The sequence below is a fragment of the Artibeus jamaicensis genome, unplaced genomic scaffold (genome assembly GCF_021234435.1).
Source record: "Artibeus jamaicensis isolate MK-2021 breed Jamaican fruit bat unplaced genomic scaffold, CSHL_Jam_final contig_264, whole genome shotgun sequence".
Lineage (NCBI taxonomy): Eukaryota > Metazoa > Chordata > Mammalia > Chiroptera > Phyllostomidae > Artibeus > Artibeus jamaicensis.
The window spans coordinates 1,975,086-1,989,616 of NW_026521576.1; the positions used below are offsets into that span (position 1 = coordinate 1,975,086).

At 41.4% G+C, this 14,531-nt stretch overlaps 1 pseudogene; it reads right to left on the minus strand.

Annotated features, from left to right (window-relative positions):
• Positions 1–11,653: 11,653 nt before the first annotated feature.
• Positions 11,654–12,149, minus strand: LOC119035631 (single-stranded DNA-binding protein, mitochondrial-like; annotated as a pseudogene).
• Between the last annotated feature and the right edge of the window lie 2,382 nt (positions 12,150–14,531).

The following is a 14,531-nucleotide window of genomic DNA, read 5'->3' on the forward strand; positions in this document are numbered from 1 at the left end:
TTCCTATAAGCCAAAGAAGAGGCCTTAGAATGAAACCTACCTTGCTGGCACCTTGATCTTGGACTTCCCAGCCTCCAGAACTATAAGTACATTTCTGTTGTTTAAGCCACCTAGTCTGTGGTATTTGTTATAGCATCATGAGCTCACTCATACATTACATAAGCAAGCACATCTTTGGTGTGCATCACTTGGTATGCATCTGGCATTGATGGTCACCTTTAATTTTCATTCATTTAATCTTTCATTATAAGTAACTTTACATTTCAAGTTCTTGGTTTGTCCTGGATTATAATGGCTAGGGAATCTTGCTTGTCTTCATGAGGGCAGCATATTGACATGATGTTACTTAGTTGAGGCCCAAGATAGAAAACTGGGGAGACGAGATGACAACGGAGTAGGATGGAGCAGATTCCAGTTCCTTGTACACAAGGGAGAGAAACCTGTGGGCGGAGGAGAAGTCAGCAAGCCAGCAGTTGCCCAGCATGTATGAAAATAAGATTTCTGAGACCAGAAATCTCAACGGTCTCAGAGGAACCAGACAATAGGGAGACAGCAGCAGTACAGTAGTGTCTCAGGGACAGAGCAAAGAGAGGAACAGCAGGGAATTCGGGGGGTGCACTGTCCGGGGACTAGTGCTCGGCGCAGTGCCCCTTGACGAGCGCCCAGCATTCTGAACCAGTGACCCATGCAAACCCCTATTTTGGATACGTGTGGAGGTTGCCGCCTCCCAAAACAAAGACAAGAGCTGAAGAGATTTCTGCTGGTGCATGGTTGGGGGGCCAGCACCGGTGAGCAGTGTTATCTGGGCAATTGCTGGGCATGCTTGCGCCAGTTGAGCTGCTCCCTCCCTAGGATTTTTCGGCCGGGCCTGCCAACGGACCCAAACAAAGACAGGAGCAGAAGGGATTTCAGCCAGCACACAGTTCGGGGGATCAGTACACAACCTGCAGCGCGCCTGGACGTGCGTGTGTACAGCTTTCAGCTGGCGCCCAGCCCTCAGATCGGCTCCCAGCTTTCAGTTCATCTCCCTCAGACTATCTGGAAGCTCCGGGCCTGCCGAGGGATCCTGGGGAAAGAGCTGAGATCCTCAACTCCCTCCCTTTCTGGCCAAGCAAGGTTGGGTGCCAGGAGAGACTTGTTTGTTAGAGTTTACAGAGAGGGTGCTGAGGACTCTGTGCTTGCCAGCCCTGGAGATCTGATAGGTACAGTGTGGGGTTCTGAATCCAATAGACACAACTGCCCGGTCGGTCGGCACCACAGCCAGCCTGGCAGCCAACCCGAGGTTGGGCAGAGGACCTGGAGCTTCCCCACAGAACGGGGGCAGGTCTGTGCTGGATGCACTGGGAACCAGGCAACTTGGCCGGCAGAGGCACCCACGTGCCCCGCAACCCAACCCACAGTAGTAACCCCTGGGAAAAGAGCTCTGAGAGGAAGTCCTAGCTCCCCATTGTAGGGAGCTCCGGAGAGGCACCAACGGTCTGGCTCCTGAGAGAGGGTTGGCAGAAAAACCACAACAATCCACCCTCAGCCAAATGCAGCCAGAAAAACCAGTTTGGCCAGTTTGAATCCAACAAGCAACCTTTCCTTTTTGTTGTTGTTGTTTCTCTCTTTTCTTTCTGTTAAATTTTATTTTACTGTATTCTATTCTTTTCTTTTTATTTTTTAATTTTCATTTCTTTTTCCTTTCCTTTTCTTTGTCTTTTTGCTTTTTTAAAGTAATCTGTTATTTCTTTTAAATTTTATTACTGTTTTTATCTTTCGATACCTTTGTCCTCTTTTTTTGGATTTTCTGTTCTATTCCTTCTTCCCTTCTTTCCAAACTTATCACTCTTTTCTCCATTCCCCTACCTTCCTTTCTTCTTCCTTTTATTTCTTTCCTTGTCTTTTCTTTCTTTTACCCACAAGAGACACAAACAACTTGAAAATATGAAAATACCAGAGCTGGACCCATAGAAGAGGCCTCCCAACAGAAGAGTCAGATAGACACATTGCACTTCGCTGTAGGAGAGAAGCCACAAGTTGCTGCATATGTGAGTAGGTGGAAGCAGAGAACGACAGTATAACTGAAAGAGACTGCACCACTGAATTTCACAGGCATTCCACCACAAAAGTTCACACTATAAAGCCAGGGAGTCAAAACAGATAAATCTAAGAAGCTGAGGCTAACAAGAAGAGTCTCACAAACAATGGGAAGACAAAGAAACAATCCCCAAATGAAAGGAAAGGAGGAACCCTCAGAAAGAATGTTAGATGAAATAGAGGCAAGTCAACTATCAGATATTGAATTCAAAGCACTGGTTATCAGGAAGTTCAAAGAGCTCACAATGAGCTACCAGAAACTACAGGGGAGCTACAATGATCTCACCGCAGACTATATCAACATGAAAAAGAAAATGGAAACTATTAGCAAGGGCCAAGAGGAAATGAAGAATACAATTTCTGAACTGAAGAACACAGTTAAAAGTATTAAAAGTAAAGTTAATGAGACAGAAGATCGGATTAGTGAGTTGGAGGACAAAGTAGAAAGCATCTCTCAGAAAGAACAGGAAAGGGAAAAGAGGCTCAGAAAGAATGAAGACAGATTAAGAGAAATGCAAGACAATATGAAACGTAATAATAAATAACAGGAATATCAGAAGCAGAAGAAGAAGAACAAGGAATAGAAAACGTATTTGAAAGAGTAATGAGAGAAAACTTCCCTAATTTGATGAGAGAAAAAGTCACACAAATCCAGAAATCACAGAGAGTCCCAATCAAGAGGAACCCAAGGAGGCCCACTTCAAGACACATCATCATCAAAATGGCAAAATTCCAACACGAAGACAGAATCTTAAAGGCAGCAAGAGAGAAACAGGAAGTAACATACAAGGAAGCCCCAATAAGGTTAGCTACTGACTTCTCAATGAAACACTCCAAGCAAGAAGAGAATGGCAAGAAATATTCCAAGTAATGAGAACCAGAGGCCTACAACCAAGACTACTTTACCCAGCAAGGCTCTCAATCAAGATAGAAGGCCAAATAAAGAGCTTCCAACACAAAAGGAGCCTAAAAGAATATGCTTCCACCAAACCAGCCCTACAAGAAATACTAAAAGGACTACTTTAAGGAAAGGAAGGAAAAGAGAGAGGCAGAGAGGAACACAGGTACAAAAATGGCAATAAATAAGTACCTATCAATAATAACCTTAAATGTAAATGGATTAAATGCTCCAATCAAAAGACACAGAATAGCTGCATGGATAAGAAAGCATGACCCACACATATGCTGCCTACAAGACACTCACCTCAGGACAAAAGACCATCACAGACTAAAAGTGAAAGGCTAGAAACAAATCTTCCAAGCAAACGGACAAGAAAAAAAGCTGGGGTAGCAATTCTCATATCAGACAAAGTAGACTTCAAGAAAAGGGCCATAAAGAGAGACCCAGAAGGTCACTTCATAATACTCAGGGGAAGAATCCACCAAGAAGACATTAACATTATAAACATGTATGCACCAAACATAGGGGCATCCAAATATATCAAGAAAATCTTAGAGGACTTCAAGAAAGATATTGACAGCAACGCAATTATAGTAGGGGATTTTAACACCCCACTATCAAAAATGGACAGATCTTCCAAACAAAATATCAACAAAGATATTGCGGCATTAAACAACACCCTTGATGAAATGGACTTAACTGATATATACAGAGCCCTTCATCCCACAGAAGCTAAATACACATTCTTTTCAAATGCACATAGAACATTTTCAAAGATAGACCACATGATAGGACACAAAATGAGCCTCAACAAATTCAAGAAAGGTGAAATCATGCCAAGCATTTTCTCTGACCATAAGGGACTGAAATTGGAAACCAACCCCAAAGGAAAAAACCCAATATCATGGAGACTGAATGGTATGCTATTAAACAACGAATGGGTCAAGAATGAAATTAAAGAAGAAATCAAAAAGTTTCCAGAAAGCTGGGCTACAGCCTCAATGTTATATATTTAATTTTTCTTTAGATTTATTTAAGTTTAATAAATTATATTCCATTTTATTTTAGTATTGAGAGCTTGTGAAAAGCCTTTGGGTAAAAATGAACATGTAAGTCTTCTGGGTTTATGTGTCTAGGCATACCATGTTTGTACAAGGCCATCACAGTGGAAACTGGCACAATGTGGTCACCTATGCCATGGGAATTGTGAGAACAGAAAGAAAAAGTCCCATCTGGATATCTTTCCCACAGTAATACCATTTTTCTCTTTAACCACTTCATTTACTTGAAGATTCTAAAAGATTCTGCCTTAAGTAGGTGACCTCTCTCTTTGCTTCAAATCTGCACCTCCCCCCTCCTCATTGCCCTCTTATTTCAGCCATTACACACTCTTAGATCATTCATGTGGCTACTGTTCCTGGGAGTGGAAGACAGGAACAGAGTCTCCATGTTGCACAATATGGTTTTATCAATAAAGTTTGCCAAGCCAATCCTGCTAAACCATTTTACCCTTCTGTGGTCACAGGTGATGTATTTCACAATGTTGTGCAGCTGACCCATTAGTGTTACTTGGTACAGGACAATGTAGCTGACACAGTCACATATGTCAACACAAAATGTAGACCCACAGCTCCTTAGGGGGTTGTTCTCCTGGGCAGATGCCAACATTGCCAAAACATTTCCCAGGTGTAGCCTGATCATCAAATTAGAGTTGATTTGCAGGAATGTGCTCTTACTCTTTGAACACAAACCTTTAATTTTCTTTCTTTTCTAAACACAGTCAGAGTGATGTGATTATCTGGAAGACACTGGAGCATGTTAGCATCATTTCATTTAAAAACCAAGCTCATTCTTTCTCTCTGCTGCATAGAATTTCATTGTGTATATGTACCACAATTTTTGGATCCATTCGTTTACTGATGGGTACCTAGGTTGCTTCCAACTCTTGGCTATTGTAAATTGTGCTGCTATGAACATTGTGGTGCATAGGTTCTTTGAAATTGATGTTTTAGGATTCTTGGGGTATAATCCTAGCAGTGGAATTGCTGGGTCAAAAGGCAGGTCGATTTTTATTTTTCTGAGAAAATTCCATACTGTTTTCCATAATGGTTGTACCAGTCTGCAATCCCACCAACAGTGAACTAAGGTCCCCTTTTCCCCACACCCTCTCCAACATTTGTTGTTTGTTGCTTTGTCTATTATAGCCATCCTGACTGGTGTAAAGTGGTATCTCATTGTGGTTTTAATTTGCATCTCTCTGATAGCTAACGATATTGAGCATCTCTTCATGTGTCTCTGGATATTCTGTATGTCCTCTTTAGAGAAGTGTCTGTTCAAGTCCTTTTCCCATTTTTTAATTGGGTTCAATGTCTTCCTAGAGTGGAGTGGTGTAAGTTCTTTGTATATTTTGGAAATTAAACCTTTGTCTGAGGTATCATTGGCAAATATGTTTTCCCATACATTTGGTTGTCTTGCTAATTTAATACTGTTTTCTTTAGCCCCGCAGAAGCTTTTTATTTTGATGAGATCCCATTTGTTTATTCTTTCCTTTATATTCCTTGCTCTAGGGGACATATCCGTAAAAATGTTGCTGCGTGGAATATCTGAGATTTTCTTGCCAATGTTCTCCTCTAGGACTTTAATGGTGTCATGGCTTATACTACCTTTTGCAACAACATGGATGGAACAGTAAAGCATTATGCTGAGTGAAATAGGCCAGGCAATGAAGGACAAATACCATATGATCTCACCTTTGACAGGAAGCTAAAGAATAAAACAAACAAGCAAACAGAACAAAAACAAAGACACTGAAATAGAGAACAAGTGGGCAGCGACCAGAGGGGAGAGGGAAGGGAACTTAAGGGGAAAAAGGGGGAGGGATTTTGAGGAACAAGTATGAAAGACACAGAGATGAGGACTGGGGTGGGGGGAATGGAAGGGAGGGGGGGGGACCGGGTGGGGGGGGATGGGAGAAATAGATTTAAAAAAAATGTACTTGAAAAGTAACTAAATAAAATTCATATTAAAAAAAAATAAAAACCAAGTTCAGTAGGCAATCCTAACAATCTTACTTAATGGTTCTAAAATTAAAGAAATCTGTGGTCCTGTCTAGAATCTGTGACTAATTTGTTAAGTTGGGTCAGCAATTGAAATGGTATCTTTGCTTGCCTTGGTCTGCATTTGGGTAAGAACTGGAAACATCAAATATTGGGTCTAGAATGTGTCAAAAGAATCACTCCAAAATCTACTATTAAGGACAAGGAAAATTGTAGCTTCAGGTATAATACCAACAACTTTTTCCCATTCCTGTGCCATCTATCATATTTTTTGTTCCTCTTCCTCTCTCCTCTTCCATCTCTTCCTTCCCTTTCCTTCTCCTTCCTTCTCTTCTGCCCTCCCTCCCTTGATTCCTTCTTGCCTTTCTTCTTTTTCTTCTTACTCCATTTATTAAACCAATATGTCTTATATGCCAATATTATGTTAGGCTTCAGAGAAATAAAGATGAAAACTCATGTTTTCTTTCCTCACTGAGCTCCTTATCTTCTCAGAGGATCTCCTTTTGATACATGAACTAGGATGAAGACTGTTGTGGAAATCTGCACAGGGAACTGCAGGAGTATACAGAAGGCTGACAAGGACAGGGCTTATTAACATCCTGGACAAAGGACTAGAAGGAAGTCAGGGTGATCTAAGACTATGGAACATGGTGCACAAAGATGTGGGCCAGAGCCTGGAGTGTTGAAGCAACGCAGTCCCTCCAGGTGGAGCTTGGGGTCCCACTGGATGTGAAGGAAAGAGGGATGCAGACACAGGCTGAGCCAGTCTAGAAGGGTCTGGTTTTCTCCACTCAGAAGTCTGGAATTTATTGTAAAGGGAGCCACAGAGGGATTTTAAGAGGAAACAAAGTCCTCAGTTTTGTGTTTAGAGACATGTTTAAAAAAACTGAATCTGCCCAGAGAACCTCTTAGGAAGCTGTTGTAAAAGACATGACAAGAGGTAAGGGTATAAATACCCATGTAATTTTGGTAGGAGATGTTTCAGATATAGAATCTCTTGACATTTTTCACCAAACATGCCAAGAGTGGGAAGTGGCATTCTCAATCAAGTGCAAATTTATTTCAAAGGAGCTGCCAGATCATATACAATGATATTAAGGGCCTTGACACAGCCTTCTTTCCACCAAATATCTTCCTCGCTAGATCTTGAGGTCTCAAGTTCCAACAGGGGCATATAATATGTGTGCCCTAAAATAAAAACATCCTTGAGAGTCATCCAAGCCTGTTGGCTCATAGTGATGAGGGAGGAGACCCTGATGAGAGAGACAGTGGGGTTACTGTACCTGAACAAACTCCAACTTTGGGTTTCACCTTGAATGTGGCCCAGATCTCATATCCACCTCCCAGGATTGCACAGGATGTGTATTGATGCTCATGTGAATTGCACAGAGAGGAGAAACTGAAAGATATCATATAACCTAAACATGTGAGTGAACACAAGCCTGAGGACAATCAGTCAATAGTCTGAAGACAGTAAGGTGGGGCTGAACGACATCTGTCAGGGAACAGAACTTAAGTGGTGATGGTTGCCACCCAGAAAACCTTCAGAAATGCTTCCCTTACCCTTTTGATTAACTGAAAGATAAACAGAGTTGCCTAGAACAGAGGGTACTGCCCTGACTGCCCAGGGCAGTCACAGCTGCCTGCAGACTTTGAGCCATGAGTGGGACAAAGCCAGGTTAGAACTGTAAGACAATCCCACCATGGCCACCAGCTGGTCAGCATGCTGAGAGGGGCTGCATGTCTCAGTTGGTTCAAAGCAGCAAATTCATTTATAATGATTGGGTGGTATTATCCTGATCAAAACAAAACAAGAAATGAACAAAATATAAAAGGGCTGTAACTGCTTGTTGCAGGCATTGTTAACTGTCTCCTAGCTTGCTTGGTGCAGATGTAGTACCCTCTTCTCCTGCAAACTTTTGGGGCTCATTAACCCTGAAAGGTGATGATATGAAATTGTCAAGCACAGAGGCAGGTCCAAAGTAGATACCAAATTATTACCTAATAAGAATTAGCTGAGTCAGAAAAATGATTTGAGTGCATCTCATTTATAGACATTTTATCTTAATTTTTCCAAATCTCAAGTTCATCCTGAAAGACAACTACATTATCTTGATTTAGTGGCAACAGAGGACAGAAAGAACCAACTGCTTGCCTAAACTGTCCAGCTTGCCCAAACTGACAAGCCTCCACTGGGTCAGTTCAAACCCAGAACTAACCCTAAAAGGTATGTTTCAAGAGGAAAATGAGTAAAAAGATGGCCTGAAGTCTGTTAACATTTCTTTTAGTTAGAACCTGTGTCTTTCCCTCAAGGTATTATCTAGAACAACTTAAAATAGTTAATTTTTTCCCTATAACCTCCAGGGGCCAAGGGAAGTGGAGTCAGGAGAGGGACATTCTATTTCAATCTTTTAGTTATAAATATTCAGGGTTGATTCTACTGCTTTCCTTGGTCATGCTGCTAGTTCTCTGATTTGTGCATCCACCCCTAACTATGTCTATCAAACATCCATGAACTCCATCCTCCATTAAGTCCATTATAGCAACTGGTTATAAGCTTTCCTTACTAAATGATACTTGATTCAGCATCTGCTTAAAGGACAACTTGGTTCAGTGTGAAACTAGCAGACTTGAAAAGAAAGTAACCCAACCAATCCTGTGACAGGGCCACTAATAGACATGCATCCTGACTTGGGTTCTCCTGGCACCGTATTTGTGAACAGAAGTCTGAAGAAGGAAGTTTGGGTGTCCAGAATGTACCAAGCAGTTTGTAAGTAAGACAAGTGAGTCTGAGATTCACGATGTTCCATATCCGCAAATCACAACTGGTTTTTTCATCGGTGTGTGTAGGTGTCTAAAGGTGCCAGATCTTGTCATGTACAGCATGCTCAGAATGCCACTCTGTCCAGAGACATATGAAAAGATGCTCAGCATCACTAGCCATCAGAGAGATGCAAATTAAAACCACAGCGAGATACCACTTCATACTGGTAAGAATGGCCATCAGAAACAAGTCAACAAACAACAAATACTGGAGAGTATGTGGAGAAAAGGGAATCCTAGTGCACTCTTGGTGGGAATGCAGCCTGGTGAAGCCACTGTGGAAAACTATGGATTTTCCTCAGAAAACAAAAATGAAACTGCCTTTTGACCCAGCAATTCCACTGCTGGGATTATATTATAAGAATCCTGAAACACCAAATTCAAAGAACCTATGCACCCCAATGCTCATAGCAGCACAATTTACAATAGCTAAGTGTTGGAAGCCATATAAGTGCCTATCAAAAAATGAATGGATAAAAAAACATGGTACATTTCTTTTTGTATATTTAAGCAATGGAATACTTTGCAGTATAAGGAAAGAAGAAGCTCTCAACCTTTGCGACAGCATGAATAGAACTGGAGAGCATTATGCTAAGTGGAATAAGCCAGGCAGTGAAAGAGAAATACTATATGATCTCATTTATATATGGAACCTAATCAACAAAATAAACAAGCAAGCAAAATATTACCAGAGACATTGAAATTAAGAACAAACTGACAGTAACCAGAGGGGAGGTGGGAGGGGGTAATGGGGGAAAAGGTTTTCAGGAACATCTACAAAAGACACATGGACAAAGCCAAAGGGGGGTAGGATCAAGGGTGGGAAGTGGGGATGGCTGGGGTGTGGGGAGTGGTGGGGGAAAATGGAAAGAACTGTACTTGAACAGCAATTTAAAAAATGCTATTCTGCACATGTGGTAAAAAGAATTGTGGCCCAGTGAGTTATTAAAATTTTCCTACTAGAATTCAACTAATACACTGGAACAAAGAAAATATATATTCAAAAATATATCTGTAGCTTAAGAGAAGAATTTCCAGAAGCAGCTGATGAAAAACCCAGCAAGTACATGACTCTCACTCACTATGAATGGGCATCTGATGGCTGCCAGCACCTGACAGACCTCTGAGCATCCCTGTAGGCCTATGCTTTGCTGCCAGGGATGACCCCACTTATAGTCTTTCCCCTGGGACCATGAGCTCACAGAATGGTGATTGCTGGAGGGCCACGCATGAAGGGCAGTGTTGTGAGCATGTTTGTGATGTAGTCTTTTCTATTAGTCAACTGGGCAACTGCTCTGATAGCTGCTTATTGAGCAACCCAGCACCAAGGACTAGAAAAGAGTCATATGAGGTAACTATGCTATTCACTTACCCTTATTGAGTGTAGGTTCACTAAAAACAGAACATCAACCTATGTTAATATCCTACTCTTACTCTAATAATCTAAGAGAAATATAACACACACAAACACAGCAGTCAATGAGGCATATAATGACCTGAGTCCCAGAGTTTCAGTTAGCAGATGCAGGAGACAGCACAGTAGGCAAGAGAGCCATCAGCTTCTTGCAAGAAAGAATTTCTGGAGCCAGGTGGGCAACAGGACAGACAAAGTTCTCCATTCAGCAGGGCAGAGCCTCTGGCAGCCAATGCCAAGGGAGATCAGCATGGCATGGAGCAGTACTCTGGTGTATGGAGCCCAGCTATCTCCAGACCACCTTAGTGGTCTGGAACCTGCCTAAGTTATACCTTGAAAGTTGTATACTTCACTCTTCTGGTTCTCTTAATAAAAGTCTTGGTACCCCTGAGGACAAGTGGGAACTTTCCCCAGGAGCCTACCTATGGGTGGTCTTGCTCTTCAGACATGGCTGTTCTGGTCATGTGTGCATATGTTTTAAGTGTGTCTCCTTGACAGATGTCTCTAATGTGACCTAGGTAGGTTCCCTCTTGAACCAAAGTTTTATGGTTGACTGGAAGCCATCTTGGTTGACATGAGCTACTCCACTTTGTGTTATATATTTTATGCTATCTCTTTTTAAATTTAATTATTGTTCAAGTAGTTTTCTGTCTTTTACTCCCATCCAAGCCCACCCCCTTGTGCTCCCCACATCCCTCCCATTTCCACCCCCCTTAGTTGTTGTCCATGTGTCCTTTATACTAGTTCCTGTAAATCCTTCCCCCTTTTCCCCTGAAATTCCCTCTGCTCTCCCCTCTGGTCGCTGTCATATTTTATCTTGACTGGACCAATGCCATTGTATTGATCCTGCTCTCCACAGGCAGGAGAACAGGGTGAGGGAACTTTCAGATGATAGACACATAAGAAATTCATCCCCAGCTCTTTCACTATGGCCTCTGTCTCTTGAGGCCAGTTTAAATGCATCTGGTCCTGTAATGACTGTTGCAAGCCCACAACTCTCTTTGTACTAAAAGCTATCCATAGGCAGATTCTGAACTGAATGTATACCATGGGTTAGCTGAGTCGTTGCTGTGTTGGGACATGTCACGTTTGTGAGCAACCCAGGCTTTCAACCATGCCACCTAGATGGGTTTTGGGCTGCAGCCCCAGCCAGAAGCAGAGGCCCCTGGGAGTGATTATCCTTTCAGCTCTGTCTTCTCAGTTTATTAGATGATAGCAACATTTTCTGCTAATAAGTTTAATTTTGCAGTATTTTTCCTGTTCAATTTATTTAAATTATTTACTTTTTAAATATTGTTATAAAAATATATAAAATTTTCTATTTTAAGTATTTTTCATATAAAAGAATACTTTAATTCTTATCCTTAGAAACTGTAAAGACTACACATGAGTTAGAAATGAGACTACCAAATACTGGCTGAAAGAGAATGGGCCATTCTCTGCCTTTTCTTTTGTCTGGTCACTCAGAAATATGTTATTACCTATAATTATTGTTGCTTGTTGCCTCACATTTTTTATCTATGTATTCACCATAGTCTACATGCCCTTCCACATAAATCCGAGCCTGTCTTTTTACATACCAATATGCCATGTCTCTGAGGCCTGGTTAGAATCCTGAAATTCTGCACCAGGTTGCCTTTTGACTGACATCACCCTTTTGGTACACTTCGTTTTCTTTCTTCCACATCTCATTTGATGCTAGATAAAATATTGTAACTGTGTTTTTCCCTTTCACCTGTCTTATGACAGGGTCCTGACCTATTCACCCAAGTAACTGCACTTGATTCAGAGACTGTTCCAGAACCATACTGCTTGCTCTTTCAGACTCATGTCTTATAAACTGATGAAGTACCTGTAACACAGATCTTCAAAACATTGTTTCTTTTCTCTTTTCCTACAATCTAATCTTTAGTCTTATCCTAGCCCAAGAATGGCATCTTCCTTCTGTCCTCACCTCTATTTTAATTAGTAAGCATACAGTTTGGTGGTATTAGGTATATTCACATTGTTGTAAGACCATCACCAGCCACCCTCCAGCTCTAGAAGATTTTCATCTTGCAAAATTGAAACTCGCTTCCCATTAAACACTAAATTCTCATTCCCTTCCCCCAGGCCCTGTCAACCACATCCTGCTTTCTGCTTCTATAAATCTGATTATCCTAAGGACCTCATATATATGGAATCAGTAATATTTGTCCCTTGTAACTGGTTTATTTCACTCAGCATAATGTCCTCAAATTCATCTATGTTGTAATATATATATCAGAATTTCCTTCCTCTGTAAGTTTAAATTATATTCCATTGTATGGATAGACTATAGTTTTTTAAATTGACCCAGCTGTTGATGGACACCTGAGGTACTTCCATCTTTTGGTTACTGTAAATAATGGTGCTATGAATTTGGCTGTAAAATATCTCATATTCCCGTTAATTCTACATTATTTTATGCTATGCTTTGGAACCAGGAAATCCTGTATTTAGCTAAGCCCTTTTTCCTTCTCTGTATAATAAATAAAAGCGTCCGCTTCTGGCCCTAGGTAATGATATTTCACTAATACTTCTGAAAACCAAAAACACACCTTCTTTTTTCAATACCTGAATAACAAGGCAAATTATTTTGGAGTATTAAAATGCTATAGGAAGATTTTGGCAAGGTACCAAGGGTTGTTGAAATCATAAAGAAGTCCATTTCATAACTAAATTCTTAGATCTAACCACAACAAAGGACTTTTTAAACATGAGTTTCATAAACTGTGACTGGACCACGCTGTGCAAGTATGCAGCGCTGACCCTCTGAGACCTGCAGGGAGTGACCCATATGCCAACTTGTGTGTAACCAACTCTAGGGTAAGCTATTGCATCTATACAAGGGTGCAATCTATAGACTAAGAAGGCAAGTTGACCTGGAGACGACTAACATACCATGATGACCAGCATGGTAAACAGAAAATAAAAAAGAGTAGGTACTACTGGGAAAATAAACCAAGCACATTGTTTATCATTCAGGCTTCCCACTGACTCTGGAGAGCAAACATCTATGAATTCTGGCATGGTTCATGTACTGAGCTTCTTAGGAAGCCTGAGACTCAACAGATCAGAGAGCTTTCGAAGGCCAAGATTGGGGTCACTGAGAGGTCACAGCCAGCAAGACACAGTGGCAAGAAGGAAACTGTGTAGCAGGTGAGGCCTATGGGTACAGGAGTCCAATGTGGCCTTGGATTCCATGCTACTCCAGGACCCTTAATACCCAAGGGACCACTAGTAGGCTCTCACAGGAGATCCAGGTGCCTGAGAGAGACCAGAGCTCTTCATCAATCTTCCTACACAAAATCACCCAGCATGGCCATGCGTAACGATGACTACGGGCGAGCTACAACACTCCTTGTTTTCCTAAAATGCTCATCTTCTGCGTGGGGCTTAAAGTAGTCTCACTTTCCAGTTTGAGATATAGCTTAAAACAAACTTTTTTTTGAGAAATAAACCCTGGTTTCAAATGGGACTGAATAAATGATTGATATTAGGCACTTTGAAATTGGAAAGAGTGCCTAATTGGTTTTCCACAAAGAAAGCTCATTGGGTCTGGGTGACAGAAGGTTAAAATATAAGAAGCATCTTAGGGGAAAAAAGAGATCCTGGAAATGAGAGATATAAGTTTCACTAAAGACCAATTTTATGCTTTTCTAACATATCAAGGGTGAAACCTATAGTCTGAAGGGCTGAGGGTGGGAGGGTTGCTGACCATGCATAGTTGGACATGTAAGGACCAGGCTGTGCATTAATGCAGCACCCATATTGAGGCACTAAGGAAGCACAAATGCTGTGTACCTTTATTGCAACTGCATCACATGCAAGGTCTGGCCAACCATGCAGTTTAGAAGTGCTGAGTGATTATAAATTGATATACCACACTGCAGGGTTGAGCTCCAAAATCAATTGGTGGATCAGTTGATTGTGCATATAACACTTATAACAATAACAGTGGGCTAAATTGGATTTGTGCTTTTGATAGTCATAGCAATAGTAATGACACTGAAATCATAGAAGAATGTTATAGAATTCATTAAAAAATTACCTATTGAGTGCAGGCCTGTGAACCAGACGATCGTGGTTCAATTCCCAGTCAGGGCACATTCGTGGGTTGCAGGCCAGTTCCCAGCAGGGGCCAGTTCCCAGCAAGGGGTGCACCAGAAGCAACCATACATTGATATTTCTCCCCCTCTCTCCTTCCCTTCCCCTCTAAAGGTAAATAAATAAAATC